Below are 21,455 nucleotides of genomic sequence, written 5' to 3'. Positions count from 1 at the left end.
ATAGACTGGTCAACCAATACTGTTCTTGCTTGGAGTTCATACTGTTTGTCTCACTGTCTTAACTCTCCTGTCCAGTCTTGTGTTTCGTTTCAGGATTAATCGGTGGATTTATCCAGAGTACTGTTGACAAATTATGACTTGAGGGCGGTGTTCAGCCAGTCCCACGCCACGACCCTTCCTCCTCATCGCCCATACGACTGTGCTATTTATTTGCTCCCTGGAACTTCTCCACAAGGACGGCTGTTTTTGCTCTCTGCTCCTGAGAGGGAGGCCATGAACAGGTACATCAATGATTCTCTGGAAGCCAGTCTCATCTGCCCTTCCTCTTCTCTGGCAGGGGTGGGGTTCTTCTTTGTGGAGAAGGATGGCTCACTTAGACCTTGCATAGATTATCAGGGGCTGAATTACATCACGGTGAAGAATCGTTATCCTTTGCCATTGATGTGTTCAGCTTTTAAACTCTTGCAGGGAGCATCTGTCTTTACAAAGTTGGACTTATGCAATGCTCCTCAATGCTTATCACTGGATCAGGAAGGGGGATGAGTGGAAAATACCCATAGCTTTTAACACCCATAGGGGGCACTTCAAATATTTGGTTATGCCTTTCGAATTGGTCAATGCCCCAGCCGTCTTCCAGGGGCTCATGAATGACATACTCAGAGACATGGTTGACCATTTTGTGTTTGTCTATCTAGATGATATTCTTTTTTTATGATTAACATTTTTATTGATTCCACAAAAGGCAAACAAAACATATATACAATTAATTAAAATTTAAATTCCACTTCTACCCCTCCCCAATCAAGAACCCCACCCGACCCCAAACGAACATCCTAGTGGTCTTACATAAACACACACTAACACAGAGAGAGAGAGAAAAAAAAAAAATATATATATATATATATATATATTATATAAAAAAAAATAAAAAAACACACACACACACACACACACACTCTCTACCGGTCAAAAGTTTTGAAACACTTATTCTTTATTTTATATATATATATATATATATATATATATATATATATATATATATATATATATATATATATATATATATATATATATATTTTTTTTTTCACATTTTACAATAATAGTAAAGTCATCAAAACTATGGAATAACAAATGGAACTATGGGAATTATGTTGTGACTAAACAAAATCCAAAATAAATCAAAACTGTGTTATATTTTAACATCTTCATAGTCACCCTTTGCCTAGAATTTGCAGACATGTACTCTTGACATTCTCAACCGACTTTGAGGAATCACACTGGGATGCTTTTTAAACAGTATTGAAGGAGTTCCCATCTATGTTGGGCACTTATTGGCTGCTTTTTATTATTTGGTCCAAGTCATCAATTTCAAAAACTTCTTTTTTTGTAATTACATTAGTTTTATAATGAAATAAACGAATATGGTGGCACAATTATATTTTTGTCTACAAAACTAATTTCAAACATTTAAGCATACGCATTCAGATCAAAAGATTTTTAAGATCATGAGAAACATTTCAGTCAAGTGTTTCAAAACTTTTGACCGGTAGTGTGCATGCGTATATATATATATATATATATATATATATATATATATCTCAGTTGTGCTCAAAAGTTTGCATACCCTTGGAGAATTGGTAATATGTGTGCCATTTTTAAAGAAACATGAGTGAGCAGGCAAAACACATTTCTTTTATTTCTCATGGGATTCATATTCAACTGTAGATTATATCAGAATGGCACAACCATAAAAAACATGGCAACAAAAAAAAAATGAAATGACCCGTACACAGACTTCATACTGTGTATTGCCCCCCTTTAGCATCAATGACAGCGTGCATTCTTTTGTAATAGTTGTCTATGAGGCCCCAAATTCTTGCAGGTGGTATAGTTGCCCATTCGTCTTGGCAAAATGCCTCCAGGTCATTCAAAGTCTTTGGTCGTCTTGCATGAACCGCACGTTTGAGATTTCCCCAGAGTGGCTCGCTGATATTAAGGTCAGCAGACTGTGATGGCCACTCCAGAACCTTCATCTTTTTCTGCTGTAACCACTGGAGGGTCAACTTGTCCTTGTGCTTAGGGTCACTGTCATGATGGAAAGTCCAAGGGTATCCCATGTGCAGCTTTCGTGCAGAAGAATGCAATTTGTCTGCCAGTATTTTCTGATAACATGCTGCATTCATCTTGCCATCAATTTTCACAAGATTCCCCATGCCTTTAGAGCTCACACACCCCCAAAACATCAGTGAGCCACCACCATCCTTCACAGTGGGGATGGTATTCTTTTCACTATAGGCCTTGTTGACCCCTCTCCAAACATAGCGCTTATGGTTGTGACTATAAAGCTCTATTTTGGTCTCGTCACTCCAAATTACAGTGTGCCAGAAACTGTGAGGCGTGTCAAGGTGTTGTCAGGCATATTGTAACCAGGCTTTTTTGTTGCATTGGCACAGTAAAGGCTTCTTTCTGGCAACTCGACCATGCAGCTCATTTTTGTTCAAGTATCATTGTATTGTGCTCCTTGAAACAACCACACTATCTTTTTCCAGAGCAACCTGTATTTCTCCTGAGGTTACCTGTGGGTTTTTCTTTGTAACCCGAACAATTCTTCTGGCAGTTGTGGCTGAAATCTTTCTTGGTCTACCTGACCGTGGCTTGGTATCAAGAGATCCCTGAATTTTCCACTTCTTAAGTGATTGAACAGTACTGACTGGCATTTTCAATGCTTTGGATATCTTTTTATATCCTTTTCCATCTTTATAAAAGTTCCATTACCTTGTTACGCAGGTCTTTTGACAGTTCTTTTCTGCTCCCCATGGCTCAGTATCTAGCCTGCTCAGTGCATCCACGTGAGAGCTAACAAACTCATTGACTATTTATACACAGACACTAATTGCAATTTAATTATTGCTCAAAGGGGCAGTTTAACTGTTCATGAGCTGGATAGCCTGGGGGGAAAAAACTGTTCCTGTGCCTGACGGTTCTGGTGCTCAGAGCTCTGAAGCATCGGCCAGAAGGCAACAGTTCAAAAAGGTAGTGGGCAGGGTGAGTGAGGTCCAGAGTGATTTTTCCAGCCTTTTTCCTCACTCTGGAAGTGTATAGTTCTTGAAGGGATGGCAGGGCGCAATCAATAATCCTCTCAGCAGTCCGAACTGTCCTTTGTAGTCTTCTGATGTCTGATTTCGTAGCTGAACCAAACCAGACAGTTATAGAAGTGCAGAGGACAGACTCAATGACTGCCGAGTAGAACTGTATCAGCAGCGCCTGTGGCAGGTTGAATTTCCTCAGCTGGTGAAGGAAGTACAACCTCTGCTGGGCCTTTCACAATGGAATCAATGTGCGTCTCCCACTTCAGGTCCTGCGAGATGGTAGTGCCCAGGAACCTGAATGACTCCACTGCTGCCACAGTGCTGTTTAGAATGGTGAGGGGGGACAGTGTTGGGGGGGGTTCCTCCTAAAGTCCACAATCATCTCCACCGTTTTGAGCGTATTCAGCTCAAGGTTGTTTTGACTGCAGCAGACAGCCAGCTGTTTAACCTCCCTTCTGTATGCAGACTCATCGTCATCTCGGATGAGGCCGATGACAGTGGTGTCATCTGCAAACTTCAGGAGGTTGACAGAGGGGTCCTTGGCCATGCAGTCGTTGGTGTAGAGGGAGAATAGTAGTGGGGAGAGCACACATCCCTGGGGGGCACCAGTGCTGATTGTACAGGTGCTGGAAGTGAATTTCACCTGTCTCACAAGCTGCTGCCTGTCTGTCAAAGCTGGTAATCCACTGACAGATAGACGTGGGAACAGAGAGTTGGTGTAATTTAGTCTGGAGAATAGCTGGGATGATGGTGTTGAAAGCCATACTGAAGTCCACAAAAAGGATCCCTTAAAGTGCCAACTATATGATTTATTTTTCTCCATATGTGGCAACACCTAAACTCACCAGGGTGTGATCCGAGATTAAGATGTTTCCAATTGAGCAATCAACAACAGATGAAATGAGGGACTAATATATATTATATACATAAAATCACACACACTCAAAAGTTTGCATACCCTGGCAGAAATTGTGAAATGTTGGCACTGATTTTGAAAATATGACTGATCAGTCTTTTAAGGATAGTGATCATATGAAGCCATTTATTATCACATAGTTGTTTGGCTCCTTTTTAAATCATAATAACAGAACTCACCCAAATGGCCCTGATCAAAAGTTTACATACCTTGAAAATGCCAGTCAGTACTGTTCAATCACTTATTAAGAAGTGAAACAACCACCCCTTGAAACAACCACACCATCTTTTTCCAGAGCAGCCTGTATTTCTCCTGAGGTTACCTGTGGGTTTTTCTTTGTATCCCGAACAATTCTCCTGGCAGTTGTGGCTGAAATCTTTCTTGATATACCTGACCTTGGCTTGGTATCAAGAGATCCCTGAATTTTCCACTTCTTAAGTGATTGAACAGTACTGACTGGCATTTTCAAGGCTTTGGATATCTTTTTATATCCTTTTCCATCTTTATAAAGTTCCATTACCTTGTTACGCAGGTCTTTTGACAATTCTTTTCTGCTCCCCATGGCTCAGTATCTAGAATGCTCAGTGCATCCACGTGAGAGCTAACAAACTCCTTGACTGTGATAATAAATGGCTTCATATGATCACTATCCTTAAATAAAAGACATTTTATTTCCATGAAAATATGACTGATCATGTCAAAATCAATGCCAAAATTTCACAATTTCTGCCAGGGTATGCAAACTTTTGAGCACAACTGTGTGTGTGTGTGTGTGTATACACACACACACACACACACACTATATATTGTATATATTATAACAAAAAATCTATTCTAGAATAAATCTTATGGACTGATGAAAAAAATTATAGTCCCTACCAGATGGGTTCAAATGTCTCCAAATATCTGTAAGACCAAGATTTTTACACATCCTGTGAAGCATCAATGTTGCTCTAGGGGGCTTGCACACTTTTGCTTCACTATGATAAAAGGACTGAGTCCATAAAAATATTAAAGTCTCCTCCCAATATTATATCATGAGGGGTGCCAATGGCTTTCAACGTCCCTTCAAGATCTATAAAAAAAGCCCTGATCAATGTTTATCTTCCTAATTTCTTTAATCTGTTTGAGACATTTGAATTGTAGATGTTTACTTATCAATGTAATGACTGCTCTTACTTGAGCAAGCACTAAAGAAAACATGTCCACCCCATATCTTCCCAAATTTCCATCTTCCTGTGAGGAAAGATGCGTTTCTTGAAGAAACACTATTATATTTCTTAAGAAATAACCTTCCTTTTTATGGGATGCCCCAACCCATTCACAATCCACGTGGAGAGAGACAATCCACTCATATTAACATCTGACATATTAGAAAACATAGATTGTGTGTCAAACAAGATTATAAAGAGCAAATTCCCCATTAGTGCAACAAACTTCCCCCAGAACCAAACAAACAGAAAAACATATGCCTTAACCCTGCACACGACAGCGCCAACTGTCCACGTACGCCTACGAGAGTCTCCGCAACAACTTTGCCATTGGATTGCTCAAGTCCGGTGCTTCTATACAAATTTGAGACAAAATTACATAACAGAAAATACTCCAGCCAATATGCAGAATAAACACAAAGAACGTGTAGATTCATCTGCATAACTGTCCCGAAGGTGTGTTCCTCCCCAAAATAAACTCCAGCCGCTAGAGGAACCAGCATACACGCACACAAAAAGCAGTTCAGTTTCCTCGGACTGTCAAACGAATGTTCTGGCTGTTTCATAAGTGCAGCAGATGACGTAATCCTTCCAAAGCTTCATTCAAAAAAATAAATAAATAAAATAAATAAAAAAAAATAATACTCCACAAAACAAATTCTAGCCGCTAGGTGGAACCAGCACAAAGAAACAAAGGCGCTCAGCTTCCTCGGACAACCAAGTGTATGGTGAGACAAGCTCACTCGGGGGCCGCATGAGAAACATCAAATGGCTTACTCACCCATTGCCTCTATGAAGGTCATTGCTTTTTGTGGACATGTAAATACTTTGTGGCCATCCTTAGTATCTATTCTCAACTTGGCCGGGAACAAAGTAAAAGCGATCTTCCATTGATGTAAGAGTTTCTTGCATTCCTTGAATCGATCACATTTCTCTCGTCGAATTCGCAAAGTCTGGGAACAAGAAAATGTTGTGATTCTTCCCAAAAAAAAAAAAAAAAAAAAAAAAAAGCTTTCCTTTGCTCCTCGCCTTGCATAACACAAGATCTTTATCGAATGATCTCCAAAATTTGGCCAGAATTGATCGAGGCCTGTCTCCCTCAGAGGATCTCCAAGCCGGGACTCTGTGAGCTCGCTCGATTTCCATCTTGTGGCCGGTTATGTCAAGCAGACTCGGGAAGAGCTCGTCTAGGAATTTTACCATATCTCAGCCCTCCTCATGCTCAGGAATTCCAACAATTTGGACGTTATTCCACCTACTGCCGTTCTCTAACTCTTCCAGTTTTTCAAAAACTCGTTCCAAATCTTGGTCGCCAGCAGATTAGCAGCAGATTAATTCCCTCTCTGATGACTCCACATAATCGATCCGTCTCTCGACGTCCGACAATCTTGTAACCAACAATTTTGTTTCCAAATTGCAGTAATCGATCTAAGTATTACAGCAAGATCCAAGTCGGCAACAACTTTCGTCAGCATTACAGACAAGTTGGACAGTTGATGCTGGATTTCTCCCACCGCACCATCCAAACCGAATCCCTGGTCTGCAGGCCCATCAGAGGTTTCAGCTTGAGCACGTAAGTGTCTTAACATCTCCAGAGCCAGAGGATTTTGACTTCTTTACTATGTTGACTTAAAAGAACAGATATGTAGTAGGATGTCGAATCTCACCGGTTTATGACATAAAAATAATTAAATTAGCAAAGTGCACAGAGCTCGCCATTTACACGTCCGCTCCTCGCATGGTGTCACGTGACTCCCCTATCTAGATGATATTCTGATATTTTCCCAGAATATCCAGGACCATGTCCAGCATGTCAGGAAGGTGCTTCAGCGACTGCTAAAGAATCGGCTGTTCGTTAAAGCGGAGAAGTGCGCTTTTCACGCACAGTCGGTTCTGTTCCTGGGGTTCATCGTTTCATCCATGGGAGTGCGCATGGACCCTGCCAAGTTCAGAGCCTTCTCCAACTGGCCAACCCCAGATTCCCACAAGGCCTTAGAGATTTCTGGGGCTCGCTAATTTTTATCGTAGGTATTTGTAACTACAGCCAACTCACCACACCGCTTACGGATCTCACCTCCACTCGCAATGACTTTTGTTGGTCTCCCCAGGCCGAAGCCGCGTTTTTAAAGGCTTGTTGGGCACTGTTTTTCTCTAAGAGATTCTTAAGCTCTAACCCGATTCGTTATCTTGATGTTTCGAAGTTGAGACCTCTACCATCCCACCGGATACCATTCTACCCACCATCTACTGTTATTTGTTCCGCGATCAGTTCGGACGCACGTCCTACAGTGGGGCCCATTCATCCAATGTCGCTTGTCATCCAAGGGCGGCTCCAGGAGCTCATTAGACAGAGATTCTGGTGGTCATCACTAACGCAGGATGTATGCTGGTTCGTAGCCACTTGCTCCATTTGTGCTTCAAATAAATCCACCAGTCAACCCCCGGCCGGGCTTCTCCAACCGCTGCCAGTCCCTTCGAGACCCTGGTCTCATATAGCCATGGATTTTGTTACCGGTCTCCCCCCTTCCAATGGCAAAAAGACAAAACACATACTGGAGTATAACGACTCGAGCCATCAGACTTTCGCAAGCTTAAAGCGGGATATTCTTGAGGAAAAACAAAATAAATATCCTTCGTCTGCCATCGTAGTACCGAGTTTTTGCCCACAAGTCATATCCGATGCATCCTCAATTTCAAGGACACATCCGGGTAATTTCCTGCATTCTCGGTACTTGCGTTCTTGAGGACTGGAATTGAACTGGACCCTGAGATTCACCCTGAGTCCACGTTACAGGTCCTGACATACCGGGTTTAGCTTTTCATTGAATTTCAGCACATCAACGTCATGGGTGTCTCAATTTTATTAATGAGAAAGCGTGGCCTTTACCCTTTGACAAGTGAGTCGTTGCCATGCATGTGACCAGCGCTTCAAACTCTCAAGCGCCATCAGTCAGTTGAGAGAGTTGATAGTACTGTGACGAAAGCGCCCCCCCCCGTGCTCCAGACAGAGGGACAGGACAGGCCTTCATTCAAAAGGCAACACCTTTTAAATGTTCGCACAGCACGCATTTATTAACATGAGTGTTTTGAGATGTGCGGGGTCTCTGCCTGGGACTCATTAGTGACGCGGTTTATTTTGATCGTCTCAGACACAAACGCTATCCATAATCCATCCATCCATCCGTGTTAACTGATCTAAGCACTTATTTGTAAATCATCTTCTTGGAATAAGTCACAAAAGTTATTAAAGTGTAAAAAACATTAACATTTTCAATACACATGGCTTGGCATTTATTTGCGTATTCAATTACAGATATAAATTACCGGTGCAAGTAATGTATTGTGAGCTTACAAAACAGTGTATAATTTATGCATTCTGTTACAAGCAATTGTGAGAACCTCTGATGCTGTTAACTGCATTATTAAAATAATGCTGAGTGACTGGATCAGACAGTTGTTGGGTTCACTCCCCCTCACTCCGCTGCTGATCACGGCCACTTTGCTTACATATTTTAAAAATGTGCTGAAACAGTCGGGTGTTGCGACCCTTTAAACTTGTTTGAGACTGCTTATTTCTCTGTAGAAGTTGACAAAAAAAATAAAAATATTAAAGTCTGCATGAAATGGGGGGCCTGGGTAGCTCAGCGAGTAAAGATGCTGACTACCATCCCTGGAGTCGCAAGTTCGAATCCAGGGCGTGCCAGTTCTCCTAAGCAACCAAATTGGCCTGGTTGCTAGGGAGGATAGAGTCACATGGGGTAACCTCCTCATGGTTGCTATAAATGTAGTATGCTCTCGGTGGGGCATGTGGCGAGTTGTGCGTGGATGCCGCGGAGAATAGCATGAAGCCTACACACGTGCTGTCTCCACGGTAATGCACTCAAGATGTGTGGGTTGACTGTCTCAGACACAGAGGCAACTGGGATTCATACTCCACCACCCGGACTGAGGCGAGTCACTACGCCACCACGAGGATTTAGAGCGCATTGGGAATTGGGCATTCCAAATTGGGGAGAAAGAGAAAAAAGTCGGCATGAAAGGGAAGTTGCGACCGACTTTACCTCCGTATTGTGACATTTCCGAGTGAAACAGCTTAGAACAAGAAACAAAATATAGGCCGTGGATGAGTTAATCCATTGGTTGGATAGTGAAAACATGGCTGTTGCATAGCGGAACAGAGGCAGATCTGAATGCGAGTTTGCAGTGGACACACACCACTACTAGGTCTGCACGGGCCTTAAAATGAAACCCGAACCCAACCAATACCTGAGACCATGTGGCCCGACCCTACCCAAACAATACCGTCAGATTTTAAGCCCGAACCCGACATCGCTCACTAATTTCTTCGCCTAGCAAGTACTGTTGCAATAGGCTGTAGTTTATGTAGGTAAGCATATAGGCAAAATTTGTAACAGTATTGAAAAACATAGTTTTAACAAGGCATGGCAGCCCCTCAGTACACTAGAACAGAAGGAAAAAAAAACATTGCCGTACTGTTTATTTGCTGAAACAGCATGGTGCAGAACAATCTGGAATAATATGAAACACTGCAAGAGTCCCCTCTATGCAGCCTGAACTTGTTCAGAACGTTGAATCTTGAGACAACTGCGCTAAAAACAATCTAGGCGCAGAAGAATGAAACAGAGCGTCGGTGTCTCGACATGCGTTTTTGAAAATTTGAAGTTCTTAACTTGACACGGTGTTTAAACAGTACAAGTCCTGCACGAGACGCTGAACAAAAAGCGAGACGTGGTGCAAATGTCAGACATTTGTCCAGCATGTGTTTAAACAATGGGAAAACAGACACGCGCAAAAATACATTCGGTGTGAACGGCCCCTAACTCGTCAATTCTAGCATTTGTGAGAGAGAGCACGAACTGCTTATTTTTTCCATTAACTACAAACCCGAACCCAAAGACCTACTTGAAAAACTGACCCGAACCCGGCCCGAAACCCATCGGATTCTCGGGTCCCATTGGGCCCAGGTCGGGTTGCAGACCTCTAACCCATACTACCATGCTGCTCGAATCAGAGCCGGTTATCTGTGAAATTGAGCAGCGATCAACATGTTTATGATCAAACTGACAACAAACATACGAGCACATCGCGGTCTTTGCTTACGAAGAGGCTGCAGCCGCTGACAAACGAGTGAAAGAACCATATTTTAACGTTTTGAATCACAATACACTAACTATAAGGGGAAAAAAAACACTTACTCGTGCTGTGCATCCCAAGATAACTGCATTCAAAAATATACATAAAATCCAGAGGCATCCGAAGCATTGTATTCATTAGTGATCACCTCAGCAATTCAGGCGTGAAACGTCTCAAACACAACCACGAATTTGCCATTATTCCTCCTCATTCTAAATGTAAATTCAAGCCAGCTGAAACGTAACCAAGGAGTTTAAGGAAAACAGCTGAAAATACACCTTGCCATCATCACCAACATGCGATTGATGCTTTGTTCAACTCTACGCAAGGTTGTGGTATTTATAAGAAAGGGGCAGGGTTTAAGCGGGCTAAATGATTGGAGAAGTCCGGCATACGTAACCAGAAAGTAGTCTGTCACTTCACCAGAAAATCGAGTTATTACATTTTGATTAAAGATTACGAGGTAAAATAAATAAAAATGAAACATATGCATGGATGAATCGTTCACAATAAGATCAATCACATGCATTTAGAAAATAGATAGGGTGAATTTTCATTTCATGCCGACTTTTATAATAGGCATGTACTACATTTACAAATTAATTTTCTTGATGAACACCATTTTTATTCTTTTAACTAACTACCGACCAGCACATGCAGAATTGACATATCGTAGGCAGCAAAGGATAAACCTATGCTGAATTAAATTTACCAGATGGAAGCCTTTTGATAAGTTACACAAACAGTGAATTTGCACAATGTCAAATTCAACTTTTATGTGGCAATATTTGCCATCTGCAATTGATTATTTATTTTTACCTTTTTGAGGCTACCCATGCAAAAACACACTGAGTGTGTTCTCATGATAATGAGTCACAGCTAAAACTGCCTTCTCTTTAGACACAATGACAGTGACTCAAACAGTAGAGCTGAATTATAAGCATTAGCAGCTAAATAGAAACAGTCAAAACAGAGTTGCTGAGTGGGGTCCTCAAGGCTGAAAGTGAATTAGCACTGTAATTCAAACCAATATGAAACAAGTGTTACTCTGAATCAATGTGGTGTATCATCATACACACAATGAGCTCGTCAACTCGAGCACAAAATAAACTCCATTGCAATTCTGACTGCCAGTTGCTTATGATTAAGAAGTCTTTTTACTCCAATTGCCCAATTACACACACACACACAAACTTGTTTTCATATCATTGTGGGGACTCTCCATAGACTTCCATGCATTTTATGCAGATCTAACAATTTCTATACCCTAACCCTACCCCTTAACCTAACCCTCACAGAAACCTTTTTACATTTAAAGAAAAAAAAAAAACATTGTTTAGTATGTTTAATAATCCATTTCCCTTGTGGGGACAGCTGGCTGGGCCCCACAAGGTAGGTGATCTCAGTTTTATTATCCTTGAGGGGACATTTGGTCCCCACAATGTAATATAAACATAGTACACATACACACACACACACACACATCCACTAATACACAAAAATGCACACACATACAGTATGATGAGTTTGATTTAATTGTTCCTCTAACAGGATTACCACTACCATATTTTTAAAGAAATAGGCTTGTTCACTCAAAGAAATTATTTCATTAGTCGTTTTAAACCTATATGACTTTTTCATAAAGGAACATTTTTGAAGAATTGTACTGGTCACTTTTTGCATGCAATTGCAATGAATGTGGACTGAGGCTTTTTTAAGCTTCAAAAAAAGGATGAAAATTTATCATAAGTGGTCCATTAAAAACCTTTGTGCTACATAGTGCTGCAACAACTAATCGATAAAATGTATAATAATCGATAATGAAAATAATCAACAATAAATTTCATTATCAATTAGTTGGATTTGTGCAGCACGCACAGAGAAGCTCTTTCACTCGGCAGTAGTAAAGTGAATTAATTTGCATGATAAAACTTGTTTGAAAAATGGCAAAGAAAGTTGAAGTGGAAAAAACACAACCCAAGTTGTCCAGTGCACGGGAGCAGTTTGTTAAACACTTAAATGATCATAAACATACTGTTTAATGTGGGCCTGTTGACACATCAGGTACATTGACAGAGTGCTTGTGCTGTTTGTTACGCTCGAGTTGTTTCCCTCCAGGCATAACATTTTATTGATATTGTCTTTTTTCTATAATGCATAAAATGTTAACTTTAAAATAAGGGGCGTATTTTCATTTTTGCAAAACTGTTTGTCTTTACCACAAGTTAGTTAAACTTCACTGAGCAAGGGAGCATGCATGCATTCGTGTCAAACCGATTACAACAGAAAAAGCACAACCATTTTGATAAAACTGTGCTATTTGATAAACACTGGTAATTGAGTAGTTTAAATTGTCCTACAGCTTTCAAACTGAGGACAAAGTTTTTTTTTTTTTTTTTAAATAAATAAAAACTACATGCAATTTACAGTGTAACATCAAAACTTTTGAGGACAAATATTTTGTAGAGAATACAATCATTTGTTTTGTAATAAAACATTAAGATACAGGCATTAAAATTTGGCTTTTTAAAATTTGATTAACTGAAGGAATAAAAGATTAATCGATTATCAAAATAATAATTAATTGCAGCCCTAGTGTTATATTCCAAGTCTCCTAGAGTCATACGATAGCTTTAAGTGAGGGACAGAATGTAATCTTTGGTGCATTCATAAGAAAAGTTGTGATGTCCGATTTGTGAACCAATCGTTTTTCTGAGTTGGATCCTTTTTGAAGTTCATAAACTGGTCTGAATGATTCATTCATGAATCGTTCATGAATCAGACTGATCTGGTTCTCTAGTTGACTAAATGATCCAGTTGCAGCTGTTAACAGCTCACTGGAGGGGAGGATTATCAGTGAATAATGACTTAAATTTACGGTTTTAGAAGACCTGGCTCACCAGTCAAACTGACAAAAAGACTACGTTCATGATTTTTTGCATCCTTTTTGAAGCTTGAAAGCCTAAATACCAATGGGCCTAATTGTAAGTAAAAGAGAACCAGTACAATTCTCCTTTTGTGTTCCATGGAAGAAATAAAGTCATACAGGATGGAAATGATATGAGGGTGAGTAAATAATGACAGAATTTTAATTTTGTGGTGAACTGTCACTTTAACTGACAGAAGAGTGCCTAACATCTCTCTGAGAGAGAAAGAGAGAGAGACTGAATAATGCACAATAGTACTCTTAGTGCTTGTCAATGGTGTGTGGTGTTTGGGTGGGACGTACCATAAGGGTTTGTATCTGGTCAAACAGGACCATTAAAACATGCCAAACTTCACCCACTAATGTACTGGTTCAGGCTTATTAAAAGCATACTACAATTACATTGACAGCTGGTGCCACACGATGACAGATACCAGAGTCAGCTGAATTGATAATGTTATGTATTTAGTATGCAAAATTAATTAAAAAAAAAAAGAACCTGCTGTAATATTGCTCCTACATGCCATTAAGCTACAACGTCACATACAATTTCTCTGTAAATAAGTTTTAATAAGCACAGTTATGTTAGTGAATTGTATATTATTCCACTCAGATTTCCCAGAGGGATGTTCTATTAAAACGACGTGGTCTCCTACATTTCAAATGGTGTCTTGTGGAGCTTTAAGAAAAGACATAAATGAAGACACATTTGCATACCTCACTAATATGGCCAATCAATGGTATAGATCTACCCACTCACGTTTGCCTTTGGCAAATCAAATTTGACCTGTGACTCACTGTAACTGGATCAGCCAATAAAAACCTCATAGCAACTGAAATTATATTTGCCAGAATAATGAGAAATGTTAGTCACGCAGTAGGTCAATGAAATGCAGACTAGCCATGATGGTTTTTACAGAACTTCTACTGCAGAATTTCAAGATAACTGGCTACAGCTGGGGGTTTTTTAAATACATTTTCATCCTAACAATCACTTGATATAGGATTAGATACTTCTGTCATGTCTCTCTAATTATTTCATCTTTTTAAGAGAGCCGAGCTGTTAGACCTTGTTAACTCACCCCTTATTCTAAAAATAATCTGGAGGCACAGCCTCCAGTATGTATGGTGCTAGAATCCAGTACTGTTATTCTTTTTCAACTGGAACAATTGCAAGACTAAGTGATTCTGTTGTAATCTTCCTCCAACAGAAGCCTGGCTGCTGTCCTTATGTGGTTGTGCTTTCTTTGAAATAAACTTTACATCACTTCCTCTACACCAGTGTTTCTCAACTGGTGGGTTGTGACCTAAAAGTGGGTCACAGGTCTGTTCTGATTGGGACAGCAGGGAAAGAACAATGCCAGGGTTCTTCCTCCATTGAAATCTTTGAAACTGCTCAAGATATCAAAGCCAAATTGTCAAACTGCACCAGATTTAAACCAAGTCCTGACTTGCATAAATTTACATATGAAAAAGATCACTAATAAAAGCATCACACATAACGGTGTAGGTTTGCATGTGTGGTCAAATTGGTGTAATGTCACAACGCTAATCCAACACCTATCAGTGGCAACTTTACTGCTTTTTCATTCTCTCTCCTTGTCTACTTAATACAGTGGACTCTCATATGACTCCAGTTATCTAATTGTCAATGTCAAGCATCAGAATCCACCATGGTGCCCTTAAAAGGGAATGTTATTCACAAATTTCCCTTCTGGATATTAAAACTTTCACCATTTATACTGGAAAAAAGGGTATGTTCTTATCTCTTTCTATATCTGAAAATCAAACCTGTCAAGATCTCTACACACATCAAAAATTTGCCAAGGATGATGCATCTCTTACATTTTTAATTTCCCACTTAAGAATTCAGGCAATGTTTCACAGGGGAAAATAAACAAATATCCTGCAGTACAGCGCAAATGGATTGCCCCAAGAGAACCAATGCAAGTGGTTTTCACATGGTGACAATACCCTCCATTTTGAAAATGGTATGTTCCATGCCTACCGCTGCTTTGTATAGTCATTATTTATATCACACAATGCACAGCTACTGCAATGGCTAAAATATTATCAAATCTTGCTGATAGGATATCTGCTCTAAGCAGAGTGAATATCACAAGGATTGTCAGAGGATAAGAGTCAAATCCAGCTACAATCTGATAAAGCAGATTATCTTAGAACAGCAAGAAGTTTAACATCATGTCTGTACTGGAATCAATCACAGGCTTTTTTTGCTCTGGTAAAAGTGCTGAATGTATCAAATGCAGTGGTGAATCAGATTCACAGTTCGGAAAACAATCATTAGTGGTGCTTGTTAATGCAAGCAGTACTATTACCATTGCTCATCTTTAGGGTTAAAGATTTGAACAAACCCCTAACCCTAAGTGTTTAACTATGGCACACAGCTTTTATTGTTTGTGAAATGGATACTTCAAATTGTATGGCTAATTGAAAAGAGGTGTGCTATTACTTTTCTAAGCAATTGGAATTATGATTTTTGCCTGGCAAATGAGAAAAATGGGCTAAAAGATATCCAATAGACTTACCATGAAGAAGGGACCTGAACCATATCTAGGGAACAGAATATCACAGAGACTCTCTAGACTTGGGCCAGTCACAACACCCTAGCTGTAACGTTGGGTTCTTGGAGTGGAAGAGATACAGGAATAAATACTTTAAATCCTTTAATAACAATTGCTGGAGTACAACAAACACTGGAGTGGAAACAAACAATAATGCTCAACATGTAAGCTTAACACAATGTAACACTTCAAGGACTGACAATGGATGAACAAAACTATAGGGTTTTTATACACAAGGAACTAAATGAGGGAATGGAATACAGGTGAGGATGATGAGGAGCAGATGGAAGTGATGAGGGAAGTGAGCTATGGGAGATGTAGTCCAGGGGAAAACTTCAAAATAAGAGTCCTTGAAGAAGAACATGAGGGAGACAGACTGTGACACTAGCATGGTGGCAGGAACTTTTGCATGGGCAAGCACCACTCACGTTTTCTTCAGAAAATGTAAAAATCTAGTAATTTTAGCAATTCTGTTTGATGACACTAGTGGTGCAGAAATTACACACTACCCCTTTTCGATGTTTAAGGACAGATTTCACTCAGCCAGTGGATAGGAGTCCATCATTTAGAGGTTATTCCATAAACTGTGATGAGGATATATTGAAACCTTCACTCTCTGTATAGTTCTCTCTCACTCACAAACTCTTTCTAGTCCATCTGTTCACTTTGCGTGGTAAGCCCTTGAGTTTTCATATAAGGAATGAGTGAGATATGAGAACATCCAAATAGAGTGTAAGAGTTTTAGTGAGAGATCTGATCTCAGTCTAATATCTGACAGTAAGAAACAGGCGCTCACCTCCCAGGCTCATCTATTTTCTGTGGTTGAAGGAGTGCCAGTAGCAGGGTAGAGGGATGTGAAGGTAGATGAGTTAAGGGTTTGCAATTTTTCTGCAATGATTAGGATCAGGGTTCATGATCTGGAGGCAGGAAATGAAGGAAAAAGCAGCTCAGCTCCAGGTTGGTGCAGTCAGACAGAGCCAAACATTTCACTGCAAACACAGAAACAGAGAGACACACAATAAATTGCATAATATTCATGCTTGGGTTAATTTTAAAAAGTTTTATCAGTGATGACCAAAAAGAATCTTAGGTTTTTTCAGAAAGTTTGAGTAAAAATGTAAATAGAAAACTAGATTTTTTTTCACATTCTGAGGAAAATGTGTTTGGTGCTTGCCTGTACAAAACATGGCCCTACAATGCCAGAGTGTTCATGGTAGTTTCCAGGCATTGTTATGTGGTTGTTACATTGTTCTGAGATGTTGTTAGAGTTGGTATGCGGTAAGGTACTCTGATTGGTTGCTAAGATGTTAGCTACTTGCTGGACATAAAAGAGCCCACCGCAAAATCACAGCAAAATTTGCCTGTTTTATTGTCTGCCAGGCAAAAATTTAAAATCTGATCACTTAGAAAAGTAATAGCACATCTCTGCTCAGCAAGTCGTGTGGTTTCAGGGATGATTCATGTTTGTAACAAATGTTACAACAAATGGTAATTAATGATAAACAAAGCTGTCATTAAAATACAAAAACAAAAACATGAAGCTCCTCCGATGCAGCTCAATCTTGCAAACTGCCAAGCAGAATGGACAGGCAGAATATGCATTTAAACCCACTGCCAGAATCCTTAAGACAGCTGTTTGCCTGACACAAAGTAAACATCACAGATCCTAAAACATCACTTTGTTTATGGTACTTTGAGCTAAGACACCAAATTATTTAAAAGATAATGTTTTTTAAATCACTTTTAAATGAAGCATTGGTTAGCATCCTATTTAGGTAGGTTTGACAAGCAGAGCCTGACATTATCTTTTTGGCTCACCGGCCACTATGGCTTGTGGTGTTCAAAAGTCACTACTCAGCATTTTCACTAGCCAAAATCCCCCGTCCCACAAAAAGTGATAAAAGTAACTAGTGCTGTTTATAATGTCAGGTCTATCTAGCAGTTTGAGAGGTTCGGCTTCCTCCAAATAGTGCTTTAAAAAAGAAAATTCTCAGTAAAATTCAAATGGATCAAATAAGTTCTATGTTCTCCGCTGGCCACCGCGATATCAAGTGAAGACCGACAGAATCACGCAAGTTTCGTCATGCGCTATTCTGCACTTATCTCTGGAGCACGCTGATGTGTGCTGCGGCGGTTCGCGTGAAAGCACGCTTCATTCATCACGCGGAGATGCGCGTGTCAGATATGAGAAGCATATTTACTGCTTATAAAGCACTGAACACAAGATGAATACAATTAAATTTGCTCCAGCTGCGCCCACCTGCCAAAGTAGCTTGTAAGGCTGAAGTAGTTACCTGCCACTGCCAATTTCCTAAATGAAATTTTTTGGCCGAAACCAAAAATCCTGGAGACACAGGGCCGAAAACTGAAACCGAGGTTTGTAGGCCTCCTTGCTCACACACGCTTTTCAGTTCTGTCCACAAATTTTCTATCGGATTGAGGTCAGGGCTTTGTGATGGCCACTCCAATACCTCGACTTTGTTGTCCTTAAGCCATTTTGACACAACTTTGGAGGTATGCTTGGGATCACTGTCCATTTGGAAGACCAATTTGCGACCGAGCTTTAACTTCCTGGCTGATGTCTTGAGATATTGCTTCAGTATATCCACATAATTTTCCTTCCTCATAATGCCATTTATTTTGTGAAGTGCACCAGTCCCTCCTGCAGCAAAGCACTCCCACAACATGATGCTGCCACCCCCATGCTTCATGGTTGGGATGGTGTTCTTCGGCTTACAAGTCTCACCCTTTTTCCACCATACATAACGATGGTCATTATGGCCAAACAGTTCAATTTTTGAATCATCTGACCAGAGGACATCTCTCAAAAAGTAAGATCTTTGTCCCCATGTGCAAATGCAAACTGTAGTCTGGCTTTTTTATGACGGAGCAGTGGCTTCTTCCATGCTGAGCAGCCTTTCAGGTCATGTCGATAAAGGACTCGTTTTACTGTGGATATAGATACTTGTCTTCCTGTTTCCTCCAGCATCTTCACAAGGTCCTTTGCTGTTGTTCTGGGATTGATTTGCACGTTTTCGCACCAAACTACATTAATCTCTAGGAGACAGACCTTTATGAACAGTTCCAGTCAGGTTTTGGCTTACATCACAGCACTGAAACTGCTCTGGTCAAAATCACTAATGATCTGTTAATCTCAGCTGATGCAGGACTTCAGTCTATACTCATTCTACTTGATTTAAGCACAGCCTTTGACACTATCTCACACAACATCCTTTTAGAGAGATTAGTATCCATTGGTATTAGCAGCACTTCTTTTGCTTGGTTTAAATCTTATCTCTCTGATCGCACTCAGTTCGTTAAATTGAATTTTCGTTCACAGTGCTCTCCAGTTACTACTGGTGTTCCACAGGGATCTGTCTTGGGCCCTTTATTATTTTAATCTATCTTCTATCTCTCGGCTATATTTTTAGGAAATTTGGAATCCACTTACACTGCTATGCAGATGACACCCAGCTCTATCTGTCCACCAAGCCAAATTCTTCTCTCCCACCGTCTTCACTTCATAACTGTTTACTTGAAATAAAATCATGGTTTTCTTGTAACTCTCTCAAACTCAATAGTAATAAAACTGAGGTTCTTCTTGTAGGTACTAAGTCTAATATTGCCAAATCAAAACATTTTGCTCTGACCATTGACAATTCCACTGTTCCTCCCTGTTTGAAAGTTAAGAGTCTGGGTGTCATTCTGGATAGCACTCTTACTTTTGAAGCACATGTAAATAATATTACCGCTTATTTCCACTTGCGCAACATAAATCGTCTTCGCCCCTCCCTCTCAACTCACAGCACTGCCACTCTCATACATGCTCTGGTCACGTCCCGCTTGGATTATTGTAATTCCCTTCTATTTGGTCTACCACAAAAACTTCAGCATAAATTACAGCTGGTACAAAACTCAGCTGCACGGATTATTTCACAAACCCCTAACTCAACTTCACTGGCTCCCTGTTAAATTTCGTATTGATTACAAGATTCTGTTATTGACCTTCAAGGCTCTTCATAGCCTAGCACCTTCCTATCTTCTCGATCTTCTTCATATATATTCTCCTACCCGCACTATTAGATCCTGTTCCTCTCTCTCTCTCGTGATACCTTCGGTTCGTCTGACTTATATGGGGTCCATATCCTTTAACAGTGCTGCTCCACGACTCTGGATCCCTTTACCGCCAGATATCTGTTATTGTGATCGCCTTTCCACTTTCAGGTCCCTCCTCAAAACCCACCTTTTTAAATTAGCTTATTACAAATAACTCTTATTTATGAAGGTATTTATTCCAATGATAATGCAAATTTTTTATTTGTGATTTTAGATTTTTTTTTTTTTTATCTTTTATGTTCTCTTATTATAAACTTGATTATGTCTGTAAGGTGTCCTTGAGAGTCTTGAAAGGTGCCTATAAATAAATGTATTATTATTATTATTATTATTATTATTCTTATTATAGAATGCATCTCCTTCCTGAGCGGTAAGATGGCTGAGTGGTCCCATGGTGTTTATACTTGCGTACTATTGTTTGTTCAGATGAACGTGGTACCTTCAGGTGTTTGGAAATTGCTTCAAAGGCTTAACCAGACTTGTAGAGGTCGACAATTTTTTTTTTTTGAGGTATTGACGCTGACTACCACTCCTGGAGTCGTGAGTTCGAATCCAGGGTGTGCTGAGTGACTCCAGCCAGGTCTCCTAAGCAACTAAATTGGCCCGGTTGCTAGGGAGGGTAGAGTCACATGGGGTAACCTCCTCGTGGTCGCGATTAGTGGTTCTTGCTCTCAATGGGGCACATGGTAAGTTGTGTGTGGATCGCGGAGAGCAGCATGAGCCTCCACATGCGGAGTCTCCGTGGTATCATGCACAACGAGCCACGTGATAAGATGCACAGATTGACAGTCTAAGAAGCGGAGGCAACTGAGACTTGTCCTCTGCCACCCGGATTGAGGTGAGTAACTGCGCCACCATGAGGACCTACTAAGTAGTGGGAATTGGGCATTCCAAATTGGGAGAAAAGGGGAGAGAGAAAAAAAAAATTCCTTAAGTCATATTAACACTGATTGTCCCACTGTTTTCTAAAACTCTAGTTTTTAAAGGAATATTCCAGGTTCAATACAAGTTTAGCTCAATTTAAAGCATTTGTGGCATAATATTTATTACCACAAAAAATTATTTTGACTTGCCCCTCCTTTTCTTTAAAAAAGCAAATATTTGGGTTACAGTGAGGCACTTACAATGGAAGTGAATGGGGACATCAGTAAATGTTAAAATACTCACTGTTTCAAAAGTATAGCCACAAGACATTCACTTCCACTGAAAGTGCCTCACTGCAACTTTGATTTTAGCTTTTTTTAAAGAAAAGGGACAAGTCAAATTTTTTATTTTTGTATTTATTTTTTTTGGTAATGAACATTATGCCACAAAAACTGTCGATTGAGCTTAACTTGCATTGAACACGGAATATTCATTGAATCCCATTTTTATTTTTCCTTATCACAGTGGGGTAAAAAAAAATCACTTTCTTATAGTTACTTTTGTCTTGTTTTCCAGTCAAATATCTTGTAGTAG

The 21,455-nt window shown here is 40.0% G+C and overlaps 1 protein-coding gene across 5 annotated transcripts in view; it reads right to left on the bottom strand.

The window, feature by feature from the left end:
- Positions 1-21,455, bottom strand: part of apba1a (amyloid beta (A4) precursor protein-binding, family A, member 1a) — an 89,300-nt gene that overhangs the window by 48,767 nt on the left and 19,078 nt on the right. For 4 of the 5 annotated variants that reach the window (XM_051681044.1, XM_051681049.1, XM_051681036.1 and 1 more), the window contains exon 2: positions 16,678-16,870. The gene's annotated coding sequence lies outside the window, so the exon portion shown is untranslated. Of the gene's footprint in view, positions 1-15,845; positions 15,943-16,677; positions 16,871-21,455 lie in introns of all 5 variants that reach the window. The other variant, XM_051681056.1, reaches the window with a different exon arrangement.

This window comes from Myxocyprinus asiaticus, chromosome 3 (genome assembly GCF_019703515.2).
Source record: "Myxocyprinus asiaticus isolate MX2 ecotype Aquarium Trade chromosome 3, UBuf_Myxa_2, whole genome shotgun sequence".
Lineage (NCBI taxonomy): Eukaryota > Metazoa > Chordata > Actinopteri > Cypriniformes > Catostomidae > Myxocyprinus > Myxocyprinus asiaticus.
Note: the sequence above shows the minus strand (reverse complement) of the source record. Positions and strands in the feature narration are given on the sequence as shown.